The following is an 18,272-nucleotide window of genomic DNA, read 5'->3' as shown; positions in this document are numbered from 1 at the left end:
GCTCGTCCCCCCAGTGCCAGAAGACGTCCACCAATCGGGTACCCCCGGCGCCGTTAGTCCCCCTCCCCGTGGTGGGGACCCCCTTCGAGCGGGTCGCACTAGACTTGGTAGGGCCCCTCGAGAAATCCGCGCGGGGGCATAACTTTATTTTGGTTATCGTGGACTATGCGACACGCTGGCCGGAGGCCATACCCCTAAAAAGGCCACAGCCCCCGTGATAGCCGAGGCGCTGGTAAAGCCGTTCTCATGGGTCGGCTTACCCAAGGAACTGCTGACTGACCAAGGGACGAATCTGACATCCAAAGTAATGGTGGACTTATGTAAGGCATTGCAGATCCGGAAGATTCGAACTTCGGTGTACCACCCACAGACCGATGGCCTGGTAGAACGTTTTAACCGCACCCTGAAAGGGATGTTGAGGAAATTTGCGCAGGACGACCCCCGCGAGTGGGACAAGCTCCTTCCAGCTTTGATGTTCGCGGTGCGGGAAGTTCCCCAGTCGTCCTTGGGATACTCGCCGTTCGAGTTACTGTACGGGCGCCGGCCTCGAGGCATCCTAGACCTGGTAAGGGAAGGCTGGGAGGCCGATAACTCCACCGCGCTCGGGACAGCCCAGTACGTAGGCAAGTTGAAGAAGACCCTGCATGAGTTGGCAGAGTGGGCCCAAGGGAACCAGAAAAGGTCACAAGACCGACAGAAAGAGAACTATGATAGGAAGGCCCAGGTACGGGAGTTCGAGCCTGGGGACCAAGTCCTCTTATTATTACCCAGCGGGGAGTCGAAACTGTTAGCCCACTGGCAGGGACCCTTCCGAGTGCTGAGAAGGGTGGGGCCTGTCGACTATGAGGTCCGAGTAAATAGGAATCGGGTAGAGGCCCAAATCTACCATGTTAACCTATTAAAGAAATGGAACCCCCGAGAGGCCCTCCTAGTAGAACCCCGGTCAACCGACATCGAGTTTGGCCCCTGGGGAGAACCCGAGGTCAGACTCGACGGGATACAGATCGGAGAAGACCTCTCCCGCGCGCAGCACGAACAGTTACGGGACCTCCTGGAGGGGTTCAGGGAGGTGCTGACAAGTCGCCCCGGGCAAACTACCCTAGTGCAACACGAAATTAGGACGGAGCCGGGCAAGGTGGTACGGGACAATATGCGCCCGCTCCCCCGGAAACTCTGGGGTACGGTAAAAGAGGAGCTCCAAGTTATGCTAGAATGGGGAGTGATACAGGAATCCCATAGCGAGTGGCGGAGCCCCATTGTCCTGGTGCCCAAACCTGACGGGTCCATTAGATTTTGTATAGATTTTAGAAAGGTGAACGCCATATCCCGCTTCGACGCCTATCCCATGCCCCGGATAGACGAACTACTGGACCGCCTGGGAGGGGCCGTATATCTGTCAACATTAGACCTGACGAAAGGCTACTGGCAGATCCCCCTGGCAGCAGAAGCACAGGTAAAGACGGCGTTCGCCACCCCCTTCGGATTATACCAGTTTACGAAGATGCCGTTCGGACTACATGGGGCAGCCGCGACATTTCAGAGGCTGATGAATCGCGTCTTGAAAGACCATCAGAGCTATGCCGCCGCCTATATCGACGACATCATCGTGTTCAGTAATTCATGGGAAGAACACCTGGAGCACCTGACAGCGGTATTGGTAACCATACAACAGGCGGGCCTAACAGCCAACCCAAAAAAATGTCAGTTTGGGAAATCCGAGGTCTCGTACCTGGGGTACACAGTGGGGAAGGGGAAGCTCAGGCCCCTGATAGACAAAGTTCAGGCTGTGCGCGAATACCCCACGCCCACCACGAAGAGACGGGTAAGACAATTTCTCAGCTTGGCAGGGTATTATAGACGATTCATATCTAATTTTGCGTCGATAGCCGCCCCTCTTACAGACCTCACCCGAAAAGGACAACCCGATCGGGTAAGGTGGACACCGGAGTGTGAGACAGCCTTCCAGGAACTAAAAGGGCGGTTGGTGCGCGCGCCGGTGCTGGCACAACCAAACTTTGATAAACCTTTCGTACTACAGACAGACGCGTCAGAGGCCGGATTGGGGGCTGTCTTGACCCAGGAGGAGGGGGGCGAGGGTCATCCTATCTTATATCTGAGCCGCAAGTTATTCCCTCGGGAGAAGGGGTATGCGACAATAGAGAAGGAGGCCCTGGCTTTGAAATGGGCAATTGACTCACTGCGGTACTTTCTTGTAGGGGGGAAATTTACCGTGGTGACGGACCACGCGCCACTTCAGTGGATGCAGACGATGAAGGAGACCAACCCGCGAGTATTAAGGTGGTACCTGAGCCTGCAACCATACCAATTCCAGGTGACACACCGGGCAGGCGCCGCGAACGGAAATGCGGACTGCCTGTCACGAATAGATGAAACATTGGAGGGCGGGCCGGTAAGGAGAGACCCGGACTTGAGGGGGAAGGTGTGTGGCGGGGCAGCCCCGCCACTCCCGGAGCCGACCGCCGCGCGGGCTTACCCCGACTGCCGCGAGGCGCGGTTCGGGACGGCCGGCAGACGCCGCACAGGGGGGCGGCATTCCCCCAACCCGGCGCGGAGCCTGACATCATCCCCGCGACGGGGCCAGGCGGCGCGCACAAAGGACGTCGGGGGAGACGTCATTCCCCGGCGTCAGGCGGGAGGTTTAAATGCCTGGCCGTCCGTCCAGGAAGGGGGCGGCGAGCAGGGAGATCGGGAGGCCCCGGGAAGACCGTGGGGAAGTGGATACTGGCACCCCTGGGTGAGATAAAACCCCGGGGGCCAGCAAGGTGGGACGAGGGGAAGAGGGAGAAGTGACCCAGGGCTGGGCCGCGAAACCCGAGAGCGGGGGAGTTTAGGGGTCGCAACCCCCCCCGTTACTGGCTAGGACGAGTGTCCTGGCTTTAGGGCCCTGGGTTGGGGTCCGGAGTGTGGGCGGGCCCGGACCCCCTCCCTCTCACCCTTTCCCGAAAGAGTGGTCATTGGGGCCACGGTCGCGTATTACGGGATAGGCGCGGCGCGGTGAGTGTAGCGGAATTAAAGGGCTTTGACTAGGAAGCTTAGCGTGTTTGGCGTTAAACCAGTCAGGAAGGGGGCCCCCCCCCCCTTTCCCACCCCCTCCGGGACGGAGGCGTAACATACTGTATGAAATGTTAGTGTGGAAAAGCACTGACTTCTGTGGAAATTGAATAAGGACAGGAACATTGACTCTTAGACATTCACATAAGGTAGATACAGAAGGAGCTGTGAGGGAATTGACTGAGGTCAAGATGAGAGAACAGTCATCTGAAAGACCACAGGGTCTCAAACAGCTTTCAGAAGGCTGTGTTTTTTTTTTTTTTAAGTGATATGTTTTCTGGTATAACACTTGAGGTTACAGAAAAGGGAGACAAATTCACCAATCCCTGGAGAAATCTTTCCAGGTACTAAGTTATTTGTCTTCTCAAGGTGACTATTTTAAACAATTTTGTTTTGTTTAGATGTGTAGCCATCCAAATTCATAGATAATTAATGGCTAATTGTTTTTAAAATCTTCCCATAGGGCACTTAATTATCTTTCTTTCCAACTTCACTTCCTTTGCTGGCCCCGCAATTTGAAGTTGCACAAGGGAACTCGATAATTAGCTGCATATGATGACATACAGATACACCTGGATAGCACTGGTAGTTAATTACTGATCAGTGCATCATCATATTAGCTGCTAAGTACTATATTAATAAACTCTTAGTTTAAAATCATAGACCTAGATGTCCTTTTCAATTGCAGCAGCCAGGACTACGATGATCTCTGTCTGGCAAGATCTTTTTCAAGGTGGCTTGTAACAGGATGAGCACAGCAAGCCCACTTGGGGGGAAAAAACCTATTTTCTTAGCTTCCTGCCAAACGTCTGGAAAAAACAACAAAAAGAACAGATGAGAACAATAAAAACGGCCATACTGGGTCAGACTAAAGGTCCATCTAGTCCAGTATCCTGTCTTCCAACACTGGCCAATGCCAGGTACCCCAGAGGGAATGAACAGAACAGGTAATCATGATGTGATTTATCTCCTATTACTCATTCCCAGCTTCTGACAAATAGAGGCTAAAGTGGGGGGAGGGGGAAGAGGAGGCAAAGGGGAGAGGAAAGGGGCCTCTGTAGGCCAGATCCAGACCACCAAGTGGATGGATCTGGACTGTGGATGCCCTGTCACTCTCCTGCCCCCAGGCCTATCAGGGGGCTCCTCCCACCCTCAAGCCCTACTGGCCCGGGGTTGGGGGCAGTTCGCAAAATTGTGCTCCTGTACTGCAAGGAGGCAGATTGTGACGGGGCAGGCGCTTTGCCCGCGCTCCCCCGCACTGAAACGGATACCAGGGCAGAAAGCAGGCACCCGGGAAGGCGGGCGGACAAGGGGGGGCCGACCACGGGGAACCCGGAAGCCGTAGCAAGGGCAGAGGCGGCCTGCAATCGGGAGGACTACCCAGCGCTGCCGGATGACGTCAGAAGAGGCGACGAGCAGGACGCCAAGAAGGGTGGGGCCCCGAATGCCGGGAGGACGCCAGCCCAGGAGGTGGAGGAGCGGGGGATTCAAAAGGGCGAGTGCCACAAACAAGAGGGGAGCTCCTGGAGGTGGGAGGAGGCCAGCCCCCTGCCTGGAGAGCATAGCACGGGAGAACCTCTGCGCACAGACCCCCGCCAGAGGAAGGGACTCAGGGTGAGTCTATCCCCTTGCCGGGGAACCTACTGGGATTGAGCCGGGAAGAAGAGACCCAGGGCGGGGCCGCGAACTCTGCGAGTGGGGGGTTTGGGGAACTCGACCCCCTCCACTGACAAGGGACAGACATCCCCATCTTAGGGCCCTGGGTCGGGGCTCGGAGAGTGGGAGGGCCCGAGCCCCCTTCCCGGCCCCTCGGATCCAAGTGAGTCCAGAGCGTGCTGGAGTTATAGGCCTCAGACCACGGCCAGGCCGTCGGTCACAAGGCAAATACTCCCCTTTTGGGACGACGGCTCACCCGATCTCGGGATGACCTCAGGAGAGTGGGTAACACGTGGTGGAGAACATGGGTATGACCTGAGCCCCGGTTAAGGGGGCAAGGAAAAGGGAAAAGGGGGGGGAGGAGGTCCCTCGAAGCCCGAGACCCCCTCCCCGCAATAGTAATCTGCTAATTTCCTCAGGAAAGATGGAATTGAACAAAGTACTGGACTGGTTGGTAGATAACCAGAAGCAATGGCAGCAGCAGCAGTCGCAGGCATTGCAGCAGATCCTGGATAAATTCCAGGAACAACAAGCCGGGGCCGCCGTGGCCAGCGGTGGAGCAACACCAATGGGAGCCGACGAAGCGACAGTGGGCCGACAACTCCCAATCAGGTTGATGAAATTGGGACCCGAAGATAACCCGGAGGCCCTCCTAGTGACCTTCGAATGGGTGGCTATAGCTGCGAAATGGCCACAGGATCACTGGGTGACCCATTTAGCCCCTTACCTGTTGGGAGCAGCACAACTAGCCTACCGGGGAATGTCGGCAAGGGACGCATTATGCTATTATAATGTAAAGGAGGCGATCCTGGACCAACTCGGGGTTTCCCCCGAATCCCACCATCAGCGGTTCCGGGAAGCCCGATACAGCCCGGGGAATGCCCTAGCGCCGTGGCCCAAAGAGTTAAGGAAGCAGGGATGCGCTGGCTTGAGCCAGAAAATAAGTCCGGAACGCAAGTAGCGGAAACCATAATTTTGGAACAATATGTGAAAATACTCCCCGCTGAAGGACAGCTCTGGGTGAGGAGACACCTTCCTGAGACACTTGAGGAAGACATCACCCTGATGGAATGCTTCCTCGCCGCCGAAGGAGCAGAAACACCCCGCCCCCGGAGCATGCCAAAAGAAACCCACATGGGGGGGCCCCACCCCGGCGAAATTTGGAACAAAGCCACCAGTGGGACACAGGACCAGAACCACGATGGGCCAGGCTACAGGGCATGGATTGGCACCCCGATGGAACCACCCGGAGGGACGAGGCCCAGACGCCGAAGGACAAACCCAGGGCCCCGAGAAAATTCCACGGCCCGAAGGGGGAGTGAAGGGATCCTGCTACCAATGCGGCCAGGAGGGGCACTTTAAGAAGGACTGCCCCCTCATGGACTGTACCTTTGGGCAAGGCCCCTCGAGAAAGGTAACGGTGGACAAACGGGGGCAGAAACAGATGATGCATGAAATAAGAGTTAACGGACACCGAGTGAGGGCGGTGCTAGACTCGGGGTGTGGGCAGACGATAATAAGGGCCAGCCTCCTGGGGTCTCGGGTGCCCCGGGGACCAAAGGTATACATGAAATGTGTCCATGGGGATATCCATCCCTATGAGACAGCTAGGGTGGAGATCGACAACGGGAGGGTGCGGGATACGTACATGGTAGCCGTAGCACCCAGGCTAGCATATCCCGCACTACTAGGCCGGGATTGGCCCGGCCTGGGACACCTGTTAAGTAACTGGGGACGGGGACAACGAAACATAGTATGGGGAAGGCGTAGAAGCTCCAGATTCGCGGCTCATGGCGAAGAGGTAGGAGACCCGACACCAGAAGAAGAGGCCCCGACCGACGCTCAACTGCGGACGCTCCACCTAGACCCGGACGAAGGTGACTTTCTCGCACTACAAAGAGAGGACCCGACATTACAACACGCCTGGGCTCAGGTAGGAAACACCGGGGGCGAAGAACGAGGAGTGCAGGGCCCTCGGTTTGAGGTACAACGGGACCGCTTATTCCGGGTCACACCCCAGGAGGGGGGAACAGAGGAAAGGCACCAATTACTCATGCCAAAGCCCTATCGGGGGAAAGTCCTAGAACTTGCTCACGATCACACCTGGGCTGGGCACCTGGGGCAGAAAAAACACAGCAACGGGTCCTCCAGAGGTTCTACTGGCCAGGGGTGTATCAAGACATAAGAAATTACTGTGCCTCATGCCCCCAGTGTCAACAGACATCGACCACTAAGGTACCACCAGCCCCGCTCATACCCCTCCTAATCGTAGGGACGCCCTTCGAGAGCATTGCGCTAGATCTAGTGGGACCACTGGAAAAGTCAAGCCGGGGGTACGTGTATATCCTAGTCATCATAGACTACGCAACCCGATTCCCCGAGGCTATCCCTTTAAGGCGAGCAACCGCGGGGGTAATAGCCGAGGAACTGATGAGACTATTCTCACGGGTAGGAATACCCAAAGAACTGTTAACAGACCAGGGGACGAATCTAACGTCGAAAATAATGACAGAATTATGCAAAGTCCTACAGGTACGGAAGCTACGTACATCAGTTTATCACCCCCAAACAGACGGACTCGTGGAGAGATTTAACTGCACCCTGAAGGAAATGTTACGTAAGTTCGTCAAAGAGGATCCACGAGACTGGGACCAACTATTGCCGGCCCTGATGTTTGCGGTACATGAAGTCCCCCAGGCATCACTAGGCTTCTCTCCGTTCGAGTTATTATACGGGAGACGACCGAGAAGGATCCTAGACCTAGTGAAGAAAGGATGGGAGGAACAAAGAACCCCAGCATTGGGAGTAGCCCAGTACGTAGGAAAATTAAGAAAAAATCTTCGCGGGTTAGCAGAATGGGCCCAGGAAAATCTGAGAAAAGCCCAAGAGAGACAGCAGGCCCACTATAACCAGAAGGCCCAGGTAAGAACGTTTACACCAGGCGATTCGGCCCTACTGCTGCTCCCAAAGGGGGACTCAAAGCTAATGGCCAGATGGCAAGGACCCTTTAAAGTAGTGAGACAGGTCGGGCCGGTAGATTATGAGATATTAATTAACAGTAACCGAAAAGAGACACAGATCTACCACATAAATTTACTAAAAAGATGGAACCCCCGAGAGGCGCTCTTAATTGATCCACGACCCTTGGACATTGAATTCGGGCCCTGGGGCGAACCAGAGGTAGCCGTAGGACAAGCCCAAATTGGGGGGGGACTATCACCGATTCAACGAGACCAAGTGAAGGAAGTACTACAACAATTCCAGGAAACCTTGACCAGCCGTCCGGGACAGACACAGGAAGTTTACCATGAAATAATAACAGAGCCGGGTAAGATAGTGCGGGACCACCTGCGGCCCGTACCCCGAAAAATGTGGGATACCGTAAAGAGGGAACTCCAAGCAATGCTGGAATGGGGGATAATCAGGGAATCCTGCAGCGAATGGCGGAGTCCAATAGTATTAGTCCCAAAATTGGACGGAACCACTAGGTTCTGCATAGATTTTCGAAAAATAAACGCCATTTCCCGATTTGACGCGTACCCCATGCCTCGCGTGGATGAGCTACTTAACCGAGTAGGTAAAGCCCAATACTTGTCAACAATAGATCTAACAAAGGGGTATTGGCAGATCCCCCTATCCCCCGAGGCACAGAATAAAACGGCATTCGCTATGCCTTTCGGGCTATACCAATTTATAAACATGCCTTTCGGCCTACATGGGGCAGTCGCCACTTTCCAAAGACTGATGGACCATATATTACGTGACCACCATGACTATGCAGCCACATATATAGATGATATTGTCATTTTTAGCAGGTCATGGGAACAACACCTCGAGCATATCGCAGCGGTACTGGAGGCCCTTAGACGAGCAAACCTGACGGCTAACCCGAAGAAGTGCCACTTCGGGGAAAGAGAGGTCTCATACTTGGGATACACGGTAGGGCGAGGTTAACTCAAACCCCTGCTAAGTAAAATTCAGGCAGTCCAAAACTATCCAACCCCAACCACGAAGAGACAAGTCCGCCAGTTCTTAGGGCTTGCCGGATACTACCGTAGGTTTGTAGCCAACTTTGCAACAATAGCGGCACCCCTAACGGACCTCACAGGTAAAGGGCAGCCCCAAAGTGTAAAATGGATAGAACAATGCAACAACGCCTTCGGAAAGCTGAAATACGAGCTCAGCCACGCCCCGGTACTAGTACAACCCGATTTTAATAAGCCATTTATCCTACAGACCGACACGTCGGATCTAGGGCTGGGGGCGGTGCTGGCCCAAGAGGAGGAGGGGGCAGAACACCCTGTATTGTACTTGAGCCGTAAACTGTTCCCACGGGAAAAAGGCTATGCCACCATTGAAAAAGAAGCCCTGGCCCTCAAATGGGCCATTGACTCTTTATGATATTTTCTCTTAGGTTCAGAATTCACGCTGGTGACAGACCACGCACCCCTCCAATGGATACAAGGGATGAAGGACATGAACCCCCGCATATTACGATGGTATCTGAGTTTACAGCCATACAAATTCGAAGTAAAGCACAGGTCGGGTACTGCAAATGAGAATGCCGATTGCCTCTCGCGAATACCGGAAGGAGGGACCGGAAGGGAGGCGGGGATGGAAAAGTGTCTAAGGGGGGAGGAGTGTGACGGGGCAGGCGCTTTGCCCGCGCTCCCCCGCACTGAAACGGATACCAGGGCAGAAAGCAGGCACCTGGGAAGGCGGGCGGACAAGGGGGGGGCCGACCGCTGGGAACCCGGAAGCCATAGCAAGGGCATGGGCGGCCGGCAATCGGGAGGACTACCCGGCGCTGCCGGATGATGTCAGGAGAGGCGACGAGCGGGACACCAAGAAGGGCGGGGCCCCGAATGCCGGGAGGACGCCAGCCCAGTAGGTGGAGGGGCGGGGGATTCAAAGGGCGAGTGCCACAAACAAGAGGGGAGCTCCTGGACGTGGGAGGAGGCCAGCCCCCTGCCTCGAGAGTGTAGCACGGGAGAACCCCTGCGCACAGACCTCCGCCAGAGGAAGGGACTCAGGGTGAGTCTATCCCCTTGCCGGGGAACCTACTGGGATTGAGCCGGGAAGAAGAGACCCAGGGCGGGGCCGTGAACCCCGCAAGTGGAGGGTTTGGGGAACTCGACCCCCTCCACTGACAAGGGACAGACGTCCCCGTCTTAGGGCCCTGGGTTGGGGCTCGGAAAGTGGGAGGGCCCGAGCCCCCTTTCCGGCCCCTCGGATCCAAGTGAGTCCTGAGCGTGCTGGAGTTATAGGCCTCAGACCGCGGCCAGGCCGTCGGTCACAAGGCAAATACTCCCCTTTTGGAACGACGGCTCACCCGAACTCGGGGTGACCTCAGGAGAGTGGGTAACACAGATGCCTAGAGGGAAATGCCAGCTGTTCAGAGCAGCTGGCAGTTCTCTATAGGTGGAAAGTGGGCAGGGGCAAAGACTTACGTGCTCCCCTACCCCCAAGACAATCAGGGACTGTAGGAGGGGGAGCGCGGAAGTGTCCTGGCCCTGCCGTATTTGCCTGAGGCCTCACCCCTTCCAGAGAGGCCCAGGACCACTTCAAAAATTAGTGAAGTGTCCCCCTGTCTACTATTATTGCCCACCCGTGGGCTAAAGACATCCTCCCTGCCTAGCCTTGCTAATAGCCACTGATGGACCTATTTCCCATGAATTTCTAGTTCTTTTTTGAACCCTGTTATAGTCTTGGCCTTGACAACATTCTCTGGCAAGGAGTTCCACAGGTTGTATGTTGTGTGAGGAAATACTTCCTTGTGTTTGTTTTAAATCTGCTGCCTACTAATTTCATTTGGTGACCCCTACTTCTTGAGTTATATGAAGTAAACAACACTGTCTTATTTACTTTCTCCATACCAGTCATGATTTTATAGACCTCTGATATATCTCCCCTTAGTCACCTTTTTTCCAAGTTGAAAAGTCTTAGTTTTATCAATTCCACATTCCACATCCCTAATCACTTTAAAATGCTGTAATTACAATGAGGTAACAACTTACACTTACTTTCCAAGTGCAAAAATGCTTACACAATGTTTAAGCAGTGCGGAATCAGGTCATTAAACCTTCTATGTCCTGATTCATTATATATTTATACAGCACCTAGCACAATAAATAGGCCCTTGATCTGACTGGCTCATCCTATGGCAATAAAAATAGAACAAAAATACATTAATCTAACTTAACTGGCCAGTTAGGCCACATAACCAGCATTGATTCACCAGCCATTGCAGACTCCCAAAATAGCTGTGGGTTGAGGACATTTGAACTTTAGTCATTTATGGCTCCTTGGAATGGAACTTTGGAGGAATGTAACTTAGAGCATTTCTCCCATCTTTGTGTTCCACACTTTCCCACCCCAAAAGCACCAAAGGAATGTAAACAGAAGATCCCAGTACAAATATTCTTTTTGGGATCTATCCTTTTATTTTTCTTCCCACTAACTATCTCCATTAGGTCCACTATTTCATTTAACAGACTGTACCTGAAAAAAAGCCCAGTGGCTGAAATGTCCTTACAAATTGTATTTTTCTACTTTTTGTATATACTTAATACAACATGTCCTCTCCCTCCCCTGTTCGCAGTCTACAAACAAATACAATTATTTAAGAGGATAAACATTTGCAACCTCATATTTGCATCAAACTAGAAAGTAAGAAGAAATGCTGGGAACTTGGAGAAGAACACGTCGACAGATTGATCCTTGGAATTGAGACTGGGAAGGATCATAGGCTCAGAACATAAAGTTAAATCACTACATGGCTTAGGAATGCACACCATGGGCCAACTTCACAGGATCTCATTTAGTTTTTACTCAATCCTCACTTGGGCAAAATAACAGATTTAATTCAGTAACATGAACAAGAAGCATATTGGGTAGAATTAGATCTTACTTACAGGCAGTCCCCGACTTACGCGGATCCGACTTATGTCGGATCCGCACTTACGAACGGGGCTTTTCTCGCCCCGGAGCTCACGGGCGGCGGGTCGCCACCCTTGTCCTCCGGGGTGAGAAAAGCTTCTCCCGGTCTCCCTGGTCTGCTGGGGGGGGGGGTCCAGCAAAGCCGCTGGACCCCCCCAGCAGACCAGGGACACCCGAGCAAAGCCGCCGCCTGGGCGGCTTTGCTCGTTTGCCCGGGAGCAAAGCCGCCCAGGCAGCGGGACCCCTGTCCCCCAGGCGGTGGCTTTCCCCCAGGCGGTGACCCCCTGTCCCCCAGGCTTTGCTCCTGTCCCCCAGGCGGTGGCTTTGCTCGGGTGTCCCTGGTCTGCTGGGGGAGTCCAGCGACTTTGCTGGACCCCCCCAGCAGACCAGGGGACAGGAGCAAAGCTGCCCAGGCGGCAGAGGTCCCGCTGCCTGGGCGGCTTTGCTCCTGGGCAAACGAGCAAAGCCGCCCAGGCGGCGGCTTTGCTCGGGTGTCCCTGGTCTGCTGGGGGGGTCCAGCAGCTTTGCTGGACCCCCCCCCCCAGGAGACCAGGGAGACAGCAGCAAAGCTCCACGGGCGGCGGGGTCCCTCCGCCTGTGCGGCTTTGCTCGGGTCTCCCTGGTGTTCTGGGGGGGACTCTCCCCAGCACCCCAGGGAGACAGGAGCAAAGCCGCATGGGCAGTGGGGTCCCTCCGCCTGTGCGGCTTTGCTCGGGTCTCCCTGGTCTGCTGGGGGGGGAGGGGACGCAGCTAGTGCGCCCCCTCCTCCCCCGAGCAGACCAGGCTTTTGTTGCGGGACGCCTCAGGTAGAGCAGCTGGGGTGCTGCCGGGTTGGTGCTGTGGGAACCTACCGGGCAGCGCCCCAGCTGTTCTGTCCCAGGCTCCAGATTCAGCAGCTGTTGAAACTGATCAGGCTGATTCCAGGAAGCTGGGGGCAGAGCAACTCTGCCTCCTACTTCCTGTAGTCAGCCCCTGGTCAGTTTCAGTGGCAGCAGCTGAATCTGGAGCCAGTTCCGACTTACATACAAAATCAACTAAAGAACAAACCTATAGTCCCTAACTTGTACGTAACCCGGGGACTGCCTGTATCTGTTCACTGCAAAGAGCTGAATGAAATTTGAATTAAATAAGTGGAAATTTTTAACTTTCCTTTTTACATTATTTTTAGAACGGAAATTTACATTGTCCTCAGCTGTATGTGGCTTTTTAAAGGGAAATCACAGCACATATATTTATACTGATTTTCTTTGGTTTCGTTTAACATAACATTGCAACCTTTCCAGCCAAACACAGTACATATGCATGCATTTCATTAATTGCACAATAGTGTTTGGGCCCCTGATCGCAACTAGCTCATGACTGTACACATGCATGCATGTCATGAATTGTACAAAACTGCATTCTTGTTTGGGATCATTAAAAATTACATTTGAAATGTTTATGCATTAAGTACTGTATTAGCAAATTGCAAATGGAGGGGTAATCAGAAATAGAACTGTATGAGGACAAATACAGGCATCTTAAAAATCTGCACAGATGGTTTACTTAGAGAAGTACCAGATAATACAATGATTAAAAGATACACAAATGCCAAATCAAAGTGACATAATTTTACTTAATATTTATATTTCATTTTATGTATTTAATTGTATTCCCTGCAGCCTCAATTTTTAAAAGGGAAGATGGCTCAGTTGGTAGCCTGTGACCTAGGAAACTGGAGTTTAATTCTTATCTCCACAATTTCCTCTGTAGACTTGGGCAAGTGTCTTAGACTCTTTAATGAGGGCCATGAATTAAAAACAAATCCTTGTTCTCACTTTAATTCTCACCAACTCATTCTCACCATTTTTACCTAAATGTGGGAAGATACTTCTCCCAACCCTACCATGACAACATCAGCAGGAGGTAGAAGAAGAGCTTAGCCAGACTGCAGCTGCTGGTTCAGTATTATTTACCATTTGCAGTAGAGACTACAGCCCCACTGTGCCCTGTGCACTCAATAAGTGCAAGGAAAGACGGATTTTAGAATTTAGCCTTCAATCAGCAAGATCAAGAGCACTCAAAGAGAGGCACATTTTGATTCCTTAAGATGCAGCTGGAGGAGGGTAAGTTTCTCAGAAATATACCAGCTATGGTGGATAGAAAACAGCGTGTCAATAGGCATACTAAAATATATACAAGGCTGGGAGGAAGGCTAAGAAATCTGCTGGCTTTGGCAAAGAGCTAAAGAGGATGGCCTGGTTCTGTCTCATTTCCTCTCCTCTCCCTTTCAAATGTACAAGAACCATGAGATGGCAGCCCAGACGGCATTTGGAGCGAAGGGGCAGAGGAAGGTAATGGAAGCAAGGAAATAGATTATCAGTTTTCTATATGGCTGCTTCCTTTGACTTCCTATTTGAGGTTCTCTTAAGGGCTGTCAAGTATGTGTGTGAAGTCATTTTCTTAGATTCCCAGCAGATGGATCTCTTTTAGGTAGAGATTCCCAGCAGATGGAAGGGTTCTTTTTTCCTGTCCCACAGTCTGACTGATACTGTAGTTGGCTGTAAGTGTGTGTTCCTAGCCATGCAGAATTGTTGGATGGAACAAGGTGCTTCTTCCAGGCTAACTTTTGGGGTTTCACTACAGGGGCTTTTCTGTATTCCATATAGCCTTTTCGCTGCTCCCTCCATCCACCCTCACCTTCAGATCTCAAGTGCCCCTTTTTTCTCCTGGGATTACACCATGGTGGGTAAAGAGATCCAAAATGTCCTTTGGTCCACTTCGAATCTAGTCCAAAGTGTCCTCCAACATAATGAAAAGGAAGAATGGGAGGGGGCTCAGATATTAACAGGGCATCCCAGCAGCTTTTGAAGCTCAGAATTGAAATAGTGCCTTTGATCTTCCTTTGGCTCAACAATAATGGCAAGAGGGGACCCATTCTCCTGGACAGTAGGTACAAAAAGCACACACTAGGTAGTATGTGTAAGGAACACATCACTTTCTACAGCCTCTCAAAGGCCAGAGGAGAAATTGGGAAATGAGCTTGTTAAAGGTCAGCTTCAAAGTGGCTTGTGCCTCTAAAACTCTCCCTCTTAATCTCCATCTAAGGGTGAGTCTATATTGCACTGTAGCTCAAAATAAGGTACACAATTTGAGATACGCAAATTGTATATCTTACTTCAAAATAAAACACAGCACCAAGTTTCAAAATAAAACACTATCTCAAACGTCCCTAACTCCTTATAGAATGAGATTTACAGGAATGTTGAAATAGGGAGCCTGAAATAATGGGCTTGCTCTGAAGATGCAGGATAGCTGTTTTGAGATACTCTATTATCTCCTAATAGCATTGCAGTGTAAACATAGCCTAAGGGAGCTAAGAAAGTGGACTTCAAAGCAGCCTGACAACTGGGAGTTGTCAGACACTGCTGCTGGACAACATGCAAGCTGGGAGAAAGTGGTTCAGATCTAATTGCAAACATCTTTGACTTATCTCTACTGTACAAAATTTGCTCTTTTAGCTGTTCATTTGACTAGAACTCTGGAAAAATTCCAGCTCAGAAATGTAACAGGCAAGTGTTCCCCTTACCCATCTTGGAAATGTTTATAAACACACCCCACACTGTCAAATTTTCTACTCCCTGCATAATTACAGTTCTAATAATCTTTCGCTTGTGCTCTAAAGTAATCGGAAAACAAGGTTAAAAAAATGTAAATAACATTGTAACTGGAAAAAGAAAATTGAGTAGATCTGTACAATAAAGTGAAACTGAATGAAAAAGAGGCTTGCTGTTTTCCAACATAAAACTGCAAATTACTGAGTAAAATAATTGAGCATTTAAAAAACAAGAACATGGAAGTGGTCCGTGAAATAAAAAAAACTGTGAGAAAGTATTAAGAAAAAGCACATCAAGGAAAAGTAAATTATTGTTTTGCTATAGAACATCAGCTCCACCTGCTGGTAAAAAAAATCAAATTCTAAATGGCTGTATGCTATGATTTTGTGCAATGTTGGGTTTTTTGGCAGGAAAATATTAAACTCTTCAAGGTATGTGAGTTGGAAGTCCTAAATCCTAGAATCAAAGAAGAAATAATACATTAACATTAAACACTTCATTCTGACATAGTCTGCTGTGACGATGGCTCAATAATGAAAACAAATTCACACTAAAAAGTTTTATGAACTAATTTTTCAAAATTAAGTAATATGGACGATGATATGAAGTACTCCTCACCATGTCTCAGAAGGAGATGTGCACCTTGACAGATCCAATCTTTTGTGCAAGACATTAGTTTCTTTTTGATTAAAACCAGAACCACATGAAGAAAAATACAATACTATGAGCTAATCACAAATCAATTCATTTCATTTCAACTCCTCTACTTGCTTATGGGTCTAATAATTCTTTAAGCCTGTTTTTGTCTTCTCTGTATAATGGAATACTTTTTTGAAACAATGACGTATTATTATATTATAATTTATACTAATAATATTCAAAATCAAACTATTTTCTGAATTACAATAAACTCAGTACCTCTATATTTTTTGTCTTCATAGAATTCAGATTCAGACCTCAGTCAATGACACATGGGAAATTATATTGAAAAGGAGGTTTTTAATCCAGTGAGGATTGTTTGAACACAGAATATTTTGATTTATCTATGATTTTCTATTATGTGAAAAGGGGTAAATCTAATTTTTTTCATAAGTTGTATGTTCTCAGATTCAAATGGAGGGTGTTCACATTAGAGATGTCAACGGTTAACCAGTTAACCACTAAGCATCAGGTGATCACCTGATGTTTACTGGTTTCTAGTTAACTGATGTCCTGGCCTGGCCAGCGCAGCCCCCAACTTGCAGTGGGGCCCCAGCCTTGCTGGAACAGCCCACCATGCTGTGGGGCGTTCTAGCATGGCCAGAGCAGCCCACGCTCAGCCTGGCTGGAGGAGCCCCTGCACTCTCCCAGTTAAGCGGTTAACCAGTTAAACATAATCTTTAACTAGTTAACTGACTAAATGGGATTTTACATCCCTAGTTCATGTAGAAAGACTACAGGATTCGGCCTTTGAAAACTACATAAAATCATGCATGCTAGAGAATCTCCAAAACAGTTTGAGTATCTTTCTGTACATATCGGATAATTGCTTATCTGTGCACCACTACTCAATGAAATTCCTGGAATTAAAATAAAGGGCCTGATTTTGCTGTCCCATATAGAAAACTCCTCCTGAACACATTGAGGATTACATGATAATATAGCTGAGACCTCCCAGAGATCCAGTTTAGTTATAGTGAGGATCACTTCATGATATTTTAAGGATGAAGAGAATTAGAAACCTCATAATGCCTTTAAAAAAATCAAATTTTCTGTGCCAGAGCATCATCTGGAGAGACTTCTGAACTGAATATAATTTTTGGGCTGCGTCTTAACAGCCAGATTTGTGTGAATTGGTACAAAACTGTATATTTTGTATATCATACCTAATTTAAAAAGGGTTACACTTACACTAACATAATAAATTCAAAAGCAACCATGCTGTAAAGTTGCTTTTTCAGAACATCAAGTGATACAGTAAATGCAGAAGAAGTGACATTTTTAGACTGAATCTCCCTGTGAGTTGATTGCCTAAGTCAAAACCTGCATTATATGGCCAGAGTGAAAATGACCGTTAAGAATTTCATTCCAATACATCTCAATGAGGTTACTAATTGCTCTCAACACTGACCAAGGAAAACCTAAGGCTGTTTCTACACTGGTGTGTTCTTGTGCAAAAACATGCCGCCTGTCTACACTGGCCGCATATTCTTGCGCAAGTAAACTGACGTTGTACTGTAGAAAATCAGGGCTTCTTGTGCGAGAACTCTGAGCAAGAGTTCTTCCAGAAGAGGCCAGTGTAGACAGGCAACATGAATTTCTTGTGCAAGAAGCCCCTATGGTTAAAATGGCCATCAGAGCTTTCTTGTGCAAGAGAGCATCTACACTGACATGGATGCTCTAGTGCAAAAGCACATCTCTTGCACAAAAGCACATGCCAGTGTAGACGCTCTCATGGAAGAGTTTTTGCACAAGAACTCTTCCGCAAAGAGTTCTTGCGCAAGAAGCTTCCAGTGTAGATGTAGCCTAAGTGTCAGATGTAGATATTCAATGATTCTCTCTCTCTCTTTCTTTCTTTAAAGCCAACAACCTCTTCAGTTTGAAAAAACCTCATTTTTTGAAGAATACAGAATCTGTCAAAAAAGGGTTTATTTTCGACAGCCATGTCTAGACTGCCGTTTTTTTTTTAAAAGCTCCTTTTCGGAAAAAAGTGGTGGCCATGCTTATGCTAATGAAGCGCAGAATATTTAAATCCCCACTTCATTAGCAATTTCAACGTGCCTAATCTACATTTCTCTGTCGATAGAGAAGTGTAGTCTAGACGTAGCCTACCACTGCCTTAAGGCTTCTTTTCACATACGCCAGTGCAACTATGATGCTATGTGCTTTAGGCCAGGTCTATATAGTATACTGGTGTAATTATATTATATCGGGAAAAGTCCAGCTCTCTTTTTGGTATAGGAGCATCTTCTCTTAAGCACTGAAGCTGGGCTGTTGCAGTGTTTCAAGTGTGCTTGCCTTTACAGAAGA

The 18,272-nt window shown here is 49.8% G+C and overlaps 1 protein-coding gene across 15 annotated transcripts in view; it reads right to left on the bottom strand.

Annotated features, from left to right (window-relative positions):
• Positions 1–18,272, bottom strand: part of GULP1 (GULP PTB domain containing engulfment adaptor 1) — a 372,795-nt gene that overhangs the window by 100,428 nt on the left and 254,095 nt on the right. The gene's annotated exons all lie outside the window — the stretch shown is intronic.

Source organism: Pelodiscus sinensis, chromosome 7, assembly GCF_052426305.1.
Source record: "Pelodiscus sinensis isolate ZL-2025 chromosome 7, ASM5242630v1, whole genome shotgun sequence".
NCBI classification, from domain to species: domain Eukaryota; kingdom Metazoa; phylum Chordata; order Testudines; family Trionychidae; genus Pelodiscus; species Pelodiscus sinensis.
This window is presented reverse-complemented; position numbering and strand designations above follow the sequence as displayed.